We start from the raw sequence: 10,210 nt of genomic DNA, 5'->3' as shown, positions 1-10,210 counted from the left end.
CTATGCCTCGACTTTGACTTCACCTACCAACTCCTGTGATCACATTCAGTCTCTCTTTTCCAGAAATTGCACCACTTCCATAGTTCAAACGTCCTTCTTCCCATGTGCCCCTTCCCTTATTCTTTGATTTCATATACTCATGTATTTCCACTGTTAACAATTTTTGAGCATCTTTTCTTATCTAGTTTAGAATCTAGCATCCACAATTACAATCTTTCCTTCCAGGCACCCTCAACTTCTACAGCCCTGTTTCTTTCTAACTGACATGGCAAAACTTAAACCTTTGGTGAGTAATCCTGCATTGCTATGTCTGTGACCATATAGTTGAACATGCTGGAGAAAACCACATGCATAGACATTCTGGTGTCTCTCTTCCTGGTCAGTTTCAAATGGAAATCTCACACTACTGGATCACCTGCTATGGTTCTCTAATGACAGCATGTCTGAATCTTCACATAAATGATTTTAAACCTTTCTATCCTCAGTTAAAAATTCTACATTTTACTCCATTATAGAGTAGACACCATCAACTGGCCAAGCTCTCATCTTCACACTACCAAATGAACACACCTTCTACTAGAAAAAGGATGTTTCTCATCTGTACATAACATATTTGATAAGATATACCTTTAAACCAAGTACTCTTTTTTTTTCATGGCCATTAATCTTTCTCAATTTCCTTATGAGAAAAAGATGCAAAGGTTAAATATCTCAGCCACTGTGATAGCATGAATTACCATCAAAGCTCTGTTCTGGGGTTTTGAGTTGAGTTGTATAAACACACAGCTATGTTTTCCATCCTCATGTGAAGAACAGTTTATACCTTTAATATTAAAAGTCCTAATTCCGCTGACTGCTGAGACTTAGACATATCAAAGAAAGATTAATAGGAACCAGGATGCATTGAGTTCGAGGGAAATAATTCTGTATAACATTTTACTTAACTCTTTACCATTTTTACATGTAAATACTATGGAAAATATTTTTAAAGCTGTAAATCATTTTCAACTGGTTTTAATTAGAATTTCCCTCATGCTAGCCTGAGCGAATAGACATTCCTTGAAGTAAAAAATTATATCAGGCTTGAAATATAATTGCAAGTCAAATTTTGAGCATATTTCTGCTGGTTCATTCACTGCGGTGTGCCTTTTGAAGTGTAATAGATTAAGTGTATAAAAATTATGCGTATTTCATCTTAAAATTTATAATGATATTTAGGGCATGTGTTTAGTAAGGAAATATGTTATTTTAGAGACGTTTTGTGTTGAATTCAAGTGTCTATACATTTTCTTCCCCCCAGACCAAGTCAGGTGACCAAGCTGTGCCTCTAATCCTATTGGCATTAGACTGTTACCTGTCTCCTGGACTTTGGAGCCATGTCTTTTCTTTGGAAGAGATAAGGAAAAGCGCCTCACCTTAGATCTGGAAGAAACCCGGAGTCCAGTATCAAGGTAGTGGAGTAGTTATTTTCCCAGACTTAACACAGGGCTCTCCAGCCTGAAGAAAAAGCTTAATCTCCTTTAAAAAGGAGTTTGCTAACTGGGGCCTGGACATGGCAATCCTGTTTCCAGCCAACGTGTGTATAAGCTTTAAAAATCAGAAGTTTGTTCTCTTTGGTTTTGATACGGCTCATCTTTTCTTAGCTGCTTGTATTCAAGACTTGGAGAAGAAGGAACAGTGGTGAGCTGAGTAATTCATTGGATTCTGATGAGAAGTTCTTGAGAAATTTTACTCTTCCTGAGTTTTAAACCCTTATAACTTAAATAGAACTTTGGTATGAGCCTTTCCTTTTCTCTCTGTGATTTAGTCATTATATTTTGGTATTAGTCATTATATTTTGGTATTCCTATTGGGTGTGATAGTAGATATAGATTTATAAATTCATGGGTGTTTGAGGTTCTATTTATTTTAAAGCTTGCTTTTTAAAAAATATCCATATGCCTTATGTGTTTGTGACATTCAATATTTATCTGAATTCATTTAAAAATACATTTTAGCAAAAATTTCTCTATCTTTCATGTGTTTTGAAGAAAATATTTGCTTTTTCTTTTAAAAAGGAATGAATGTGAGATTTCATGGTTTATACCTTGTCTTTATAGTGACACATTAAATTTTATTCTAATTTGATCAGGTGTTGATCTCTAGCTCTGTTAGCCAAAATTGGCTGGTGAAAAAGTGTGGTCATTTTTGAGAGTTGTTGGATCTGAAATGATGCCTAGGTTGTGGGTCAACTCCTCTGTGATATGGAAGGGGACATGAGGGCTATTTACTTTGTAAAGTACATTACCAGGTGATCACATCTCACCCTGTGAGAGCTGCTGGAGTTAGATACTGATTTGGCCTTTTAGCTTCATTCTTACCAGTCTCAAGTTGCTTAGGCCTACAATTCTTATTGTTATTCTTGACTGTTTAATCTTGAGATAGAAAACTTATGTCATGTCTCTTTTTAAAGACTAAATTGGAAAGGTTTTTCAAAAGTAGTTTTTTGGGGGGCAGGTCTGTGGTTGAATCTTGTTTCTATTCTAGGATTTAGCACCATGTTTGGCACATAAAACCCCTTCAATACATGCTGAAAGAAGGAATTAGAGAATTAATGATCACTTATGGCCTATGAGAAGTCACATAATCAACTATTTCCAATTTGTTGATAGAAAACAGACAATAAAGAAACTAACTCAGGGTCACACAACAGGAATGAGGCATAAAAGAGCCTAAAGCTGTGCTGAAAGGTATATATTGTATTTTTAACTGTGCACTGTAGTCAACAAGCAGTGTGGAGCTATTTAGTGATTTAATCAGTACATGAAATAAGAATAGGTGATATAGCAACTTAGCTGTATGGTGCAACCAAGATGTTCAAAAAGTTCCTAAAGAAGTGAGATTTCATGTACATGGCTTTGAAGGACTGAATGAATATAGACATTGAGAAAATTAATTTAACAAATGTGCGGCCTCAAATTTCTTCAGCAGATAAAAGTTGCAGCATTGTATGTTGCCTAAATAATTCATAATCTGTTATTAATTATTTATCACAGGTTTTTTTATCACCTCTATTTCATAAAGAGAAAGTTTCAGTAGTCAGAAGTTGTGTGACTTTTGACCCTGTTGCCAGTGTGTTAAGTCACGTGAGATTCATTTGCATATTTAAAAATCTTGTTTTATCATCACACATCATTCGTTTGACTCCTTCCTTTTCTTGTTCCTTGTTCCCCTTCCATCAGGCCCTAAGTATTTATATTTTCTCTGGTGAAATTTGTGCAGCAGGATGAGGAAGAGAAGAGAAAAACATAGTCAGAGTGGATAGAGCTGATACTCTATTTTAGGCAAGGGGGTCACTGAAGTGTAGAGTAAGAACGTCCCAGTAGAAATGGACTCTCCCATTGAATGGCTCCGGCCTCTAAGAGTCTGGCTTGACCTTCAGTGTTGTTTTTAGATTTTCATAGGTCTGTGCCTTGATTTCCTATAGTATCATTGTGAAATAATGCATGTATGTCTAACCTAAAAGGTTTAAGAGCCATTTGGCCTATTATAGTCCCTGCTCTAGATGCTGAGCCAGGGACTACTTATAAATCCCAAGTGAAAATAACACTTAAAAAAAAATGATGGTGCTCAATGGACATATTTGCTGATTTTTTTCTGTCAGCATGAAAAACAACTTTTATTCAAATGTGAACATTTTAAAATTTTATTTTAGAAATTTTTCCACTTTAAAAGGCTGACTTTCATTGAAATTGATTCTAGCCTTTAAGCAGAGAGTTAGCTACAAAGACAGTTTGTAAAAAAAATGCATGCATTTCAAGAGTTTAATTTTGGGTTATTAAAAATGTTTATTCTCAGAACTCAGTTTTGTTTTACCAGTTCACTGTGTTATTTCAATTTACTTACGAGTATTATCAAGATAAGTATTGGAATACTTTCACAATAGGGAAATTCCTTATTTCTCTACCCTGCGTATTAAAAATAAAAGTAAAATGAGAGCTATATAGTCTAATGGATAGCAATTCTTTTTGTATGGTGTTCACAGAATTATTATTAATTATCTCTTATTTGCATGTGAGTGGGGAAAATTAAACTATACTCCTGAAAGGCTTTTAGTTGAAGGTTTCAGTAGCTTTCATTAGATTTTAAGTCTTCAAACAGTGTAGTAACTGTTGGGAGTGAGAGATGAAGGGGAGATAAAAGAGGGATGGGGGGATAAATGGTCATGGATGAAGATTTAACTTGGGGAGGTAAACACAAAATATAGTGTGCAGAGATGTGTTATGAAATTGGATACCTGAAACCTATATAATTATGTTATCCAGTGTCACTCCAACGAATTCAGTTAAAAGTAGAAAAAATAAAATATTTTGTTGTAATAAAAGACTTGTGTTTTATTTAAAGTTTTATCATATAATTTATCTAGAGGACATATAATTCTATCTATTTGCTAGTTTTGAGAGGTAGATATGTTCCCAAGAAAAAATCCTTGGATTGGGTGGAGAGTAGCAATATTTTATAACTAACTAATGTCCCTGAAAACCCTATATCTATCTTTGTTTTGTTATAATAGGGAAATAGTGATTGATTAATCAAGTACTAATTAAGCTTGTTAATTAATGGTAGAAAATTACTTTTTGAGTCACAGTCTTTAATAATTTAAGGGATGCTGTCACCATTTTTAGTACAAATATTGTTTTAAGACAATAAGCCTTTCTTTTTTTGAGTTATAGATTGGTATATCATTCAGAGTAACTAACATTGTACTAATACTTCTCCCCTTATACAACTTTATTTCATTTGTATTACTTTTTATAATATGTCTGATCATTGTTTTTAGAGTTTTATTATTACTGCTTGACTTCAACTTCTAATTCCAGTCAATTAACTTTTAAAAAAAATTTAAAAACTTGACAGAGTTCTCAACTTTCTAGTATTCAATTCTTTCCTTTTTCAGTTTAGAAAGTTTTCAAGAATATTCTCTGGAAACTATCAATTCCTTACTCCAAGTTCAATTAGCAGACCATATTACATATTTTCTTTTTCTTATAGGCTGAGGATGGTCTTGATGAGGTCAAGTACAGGTTAAAAATAAATGACATCAATGAACAATACAGAACACAACATTTAATTCTTCAATGCCAAGGAAGTGTCAGGAGTTGAAATCCAAATTGGTACTTTTGACTGTTCATTAGAAGTTTGTAGAGTTCAAGGGCCAGAATTTATTTTTTCTCTTCTCTCCTTCCTCCTTGCCTTGCTCTCCTTTTTGTTTTTCCTTTTTCCCTTTTAAAGCATGACTTTGCTCCAAAAAATTTTAACCTCAATAAAAATTCAAAAGGTACCCTGCCTTGTAACGACACAACACAGAAGTCTCCAAATTTGGACAAAGAAATAGCTGTATGGTTCATTCATAGGAACTTGCCGTGAGAGGCAACTTGAGTAAAGAGGAAACTTGACTGTCTGTAAGAGCAGTGGTCTGATTGCTAGGAGGACACAATACAGCTTCCTGGACCATGGCCTGAGAACTGGAGGCCATGGGAGGAATCAGATGTAGTGTAACCAATGCATTATAAAAAAGGGTGGAGGAGGAATGTACGTGAGTGACCTGATTTTAATTGAAAAAAAAAAAAAGTCTTCTACGTCATTACAGTGTCACCTGCTGCCCCTTACTTCATGAAGTCGGTAACTTCAAGACACATTGCACAAGTTGCTTCTCTGTGATCCTCAAATGTGTTTAATTGAATGAGGGTTTAATACTCTTCCAGCACATGACATGGGTAATAATAGATAATAGGTAACCCCTCCTCATGGACAGAGTTGCTCTTTAGAATCTTGCAAAATCTCTTGTGTTATCTCTCCACAGAAGTTAAAAAAACAAGCCCATCAGAGCTGTCTGTTCTATTAAGCACATTAGAAGATGATTTTGCTGCAATGATAGTCATTGTGCCAAAAGGGCTGATGATGAATTAAATTCTTAAAACTTTTTCTTAGAAATATTTTACTATATGGAAGGACAAGGGCCTAATCATGATTTAGTCATTCGTTTCATTTTATGAAGCTTATGTTGTGGATATGTTCAGGTCAAATTTTAAGGAGTAGCTTTGGTCAACATTAACTGTAGACTTTGATTTATATAATTGTTAGTTTCTTTCACTAATTGTTTCATCATTAAAAATATTTTAATATGAAATGTAATTGTTTAGAACTTATGTTTCTACAGTAGTTTCTACTAAAGGCTTTAGATCTAGTATTAAATTATTCAAAAACAGTAATATGACTTTGTCTCATTTAGATGTTTCTTATATCTATAAACAAAGGATTTAAAAAAGACGATTTTGAAGATTTCTTTCAGCTATATGAAACTATTTATATATTTTTATAGTCTGTCTGGTAAGAATTTAAGAAATACATTAAAAGTTTTTCAATTTCTTCCAAAGCACCTTTCAGCAGAAAACAACACTGTTTCCTGATATCAAGTGTGTGATAAATAGAAAGTGCTCAATAAATATTTCCTGAATTGGTTGTTATTATTATTATTATTTTTTTTAGTAATTGTAGACTTTACTTAAGAACAACTATGAAAATTCAATGGCATTTAATTGTCCAGATTCTGCAATAAGTAACTTCAAGTAATAATATATAAAATGGAATATAAAATAGAAAAATATGAAATATCCTGTGCTATTTTTTTTTTTTTGGTACTTTTCTGAAGCTGGAAACGGGGAGAGACAGTCAGACAGACTCCCGCATGCGCCCGACCGACCGAGATCCACCCGGCACGCCCACCAGGGGCAACGCTCTGCCCACCAGGGGGCGATGCTCTGCCCCTCTGGGCGTTGCTGTGTTGCGACCAGAGCCACTCCAGCGCCTGGGGCAGAGGCCAAGGAGCCATCCCTAGCGCCCGGGCCATCTTTGCTCCAATGGAGCCTCGGCTGCAGGAGGGGAAGAGAGAGACAGAGAGGAAGGAGGGGGTGGGGGTGGAGAAGCAAATGGGCGCTTCTCCTATGTGCCCTGGCCGGGAATCGAACCCGGGTCCCCCGCACGCCAGGCCGACACTCTACCGCTGAGCCAACCAGCCAGGGCTCCTGTGCTATTTTTGATAAGTCCATCTATATCACTTAGCCAGCTAGAAGTATGGCTCCCAGACCAATTAGTTTTTCTAGGTAGATTAGTATAAAACAATTATAGTTTTATTTCTATATTATTCTTCGTTTCTTATGTTATCTTATTTTTAAATATAATAAGTCAGACTGATTATTGATCCTTTTTCTCTCTTAATATTTGATTTTTTACAAGTTAAATCTTACTCATTTCATAGTAGTATAATATTTCTTTCCATTGCTACCTCTAGAATCATATACTCTTTCATCAAATTGGATCTTAACTAGCCTTTGACATGCTAGAAAGGGGATGGGTGTTGGCTAAGAGCTGAGTTCTGATCTTGGCTTTGCAACATATTAGTTGTGTGTTCCTAATTGGAACTCACTCACCATGTTTATGAAACACAGATAGTATTAGCTATGTTCAGTGCAGGGATTCCTTTTATGTTTAGCAAATAAGTCATACCAAGTGCCTAAGTCAGTAGCTGGCACTCTGTGAGTGATCAACAAATGTCAGGTACCTCAACTTTCAGGAGGGATCACATTTATCATCATTGAAGCCATTACAATTTATTTATTTAAATATCTATTTGCACTAACTGGAATAATAGCAAGTGGAGTATTTATTTCTCGAATAAACATATGTTAACATATTGTGATCATAAATTGCAATTATTTAGCATCTATTTTAAGATTATTCTTATTTATTACCCAAGAATTTACTCTTTTTTTTTCACCTTTTCAGAACTATTGAAAGATTTGGTTAGGAGACGTACACGACGTGATTTTAAATTTAATAATCATCTCATAGTCAAAATTCTGTTTTTCGTATTGTAAGTTATTTAATATTTAAATTTTTTAGTAGACTTTGAGTTTCTTTCCTCAAATTTCACTCTAAATTCTACTCTCGTGGATGGCTTTTTTTTTTTTCTTTTCATTTTTTCTGAAGCTGGAAACAGGGAGAGACAGTCAGACAGACTCCTGCATGCGTCCGACCGGGATCCACCCGGCACGCCCACCAGGGGCGAGGCTCTGCCCACCAGGGGGCGATGCTCTGCCCATCCTGGGCATCGCCATGTTGCGACCAGAGCCACTCTAGCGCCTGGGGCAGAGGCCAAGGAGCCATCCACAGCACCCGGGCCATCTTTGCTCCAATGGAGCCTTGGCTGCAGGAGGGGAAGAGAGAGACAGGAAAGCGCGGCGGAGGGGTGGAGAAGCAAATGGGCGCTTCTCCTGTGTGCCCTGGCCGGGAATCGAACCCGGGTCCTCCGCACGCTAGGCCGATGCTCTACCGCTGAGCCAACCGGCCAGGGCTCTCGTGGATGGCTTTAATGATTACATGTCACTATGAGTAACTTTGGGCAGCTTGCTATACTTTATGACTGCTACCTATGGGTTTTGGCTTATTCCGATATGATCAGTCCTCTACAACTTGTATTTGAAGCTTGTTTTTCATCCTCTTTTTGGACTAACTTACACGTGACCTTACTTTGCTTGCACTTTACTCTGTTTGTGTTTGACTATGTCTTCAGTTTGCCAAGGTCACTGTGAATTCTGAACCAACTTTCTAAAGCATTATTCACTCTGTTCTCATCCTACATAACAAGGTTGATTTACTCACTGGCTAATTCAATGTGTCCTATTACATTTATGTATTCTCTAGCAAATGTGTATGTACCTAATAATGATCAAGAATATATATTCAATGGTCTTGAATTAAGGTCGATTGCATCTAACATTTTCACTTAGTCTAGTATGTCTCTTTTTTTAAGGAAGATGTTAGTAAGACAAGATTTATTCTTTATAAATACATGCTGCTTGTATCAGCTAACTCATTCTCTTTAAGGTGTTTTCAAGTAGGGTCTTATAAATTATAGCTTTTTTATTATAAAATATAAATCATATGTGCCTTGGATTTTAATGTGTAAAGCCATTTTACAAGGTCCTTTTTTCAGTTTCATTTGTCATCTTTTGTTTTACCCCAACCTCTCTGCATGCTATCAAATGTTAGATTGAGAAGCACATTCATGAAAACTGGTTCCTCACTTTCTACCTTTATTAAGTGGACCTTAAGAAATGTGTTTCACTCAATTGGATTTCCAAAGACTTCGGGTTATTTAAAAACCAATCATCTAACAACTTGATATATTGTAATTATTGATAAATCTTTTTCGTCAAACCTTGGAAAATCTTTTCACCAGTTTCTCCTAATTTCTGTGATGAGAGAAATTATATACCTTTTATGTGGATACAAATCCATATTGCTTTCTTTTTTTTGTTTGTTTTCTTTATATCCTCACTTATGACAGGGTTCCTTGTTATATTTGGCTAATAAACTTAGAATTTACCGTAATATCACTTCCTCCTTTTATGTTCTATTTTCATGCATCTAGGCTCAAATACAAAATAAAACATTGTTTCTGGAAGTTTGCTTTATCTTCTTTTACTCTGAATTTATTTGCTATTGGGACATACCTTGCTTTTTGCTTTAAATTTATCTCTTCAAAACAGCCTTTTGTAAAATTCTTAACTGACTGTTCTCTCTTCTTATTCCTAAACATCTTTATTTTTTCTTATATTTGTCTGACATAATTTTATTTATTTTTTCCTTAAACAAATATCATTGATCAAGCAGGAACTCAGAACACAGAAATTTATTCATTTTTTCAATCATTTTTTCCAGAAGCATCCCTTGTGTGTATGCTATATTAAAGACTTTTTGATAGTAACATCACTCTCCAAGAGTTGCCTCTGATTCATTACCTACCAAGACACACTTCAAGTAGGGCAGTTGGCTGTTTCTGTATCTTTTAAGAAGGAAAAACTTATGTTCCACCAATGTATGGAATCATGTAGTTCTTGTTTTTTTCTGATTTACTTATTTCACTCCTTATAATGTTATCAAGATCCCACCATTTTGCTGTAAATGATCTGATGTCATCATTTCTTATGGCTGAGAATGAGACTAGGAGACATGGACAGGAGTGTGGTGGTTACCGGGGGTGGGGGGAGGGAGGACATGGGAGGGAGGGAGGGAGAGAGTTAGGGGGAGGGGCACAGAGAACTAGATAGAGGGTGGCGGAGGACAATCTGACTTTGGGCGAGGGGTATGCAACATAATTTAATGACAA

This window comes from Saccopteryx bilineata, chromosome 5, assembly GCF_036850765.1.
Source record: "Saccopteryx bilineata isolate mSacBil1 chromosome 5, mSacBil1_pri_phased_curated, whole genome shotgun sequence".
Taxonomy (NCBI): domain Eukaryota; kingdom Metazoa; phylum Chordata; class Mammalia; order Chiroptera; family Emballonuridae; genus Saccopteryx; species Saccopteryx bilineata.
This window is presented reverse-complemented; position numbering follows the sequence as displayed.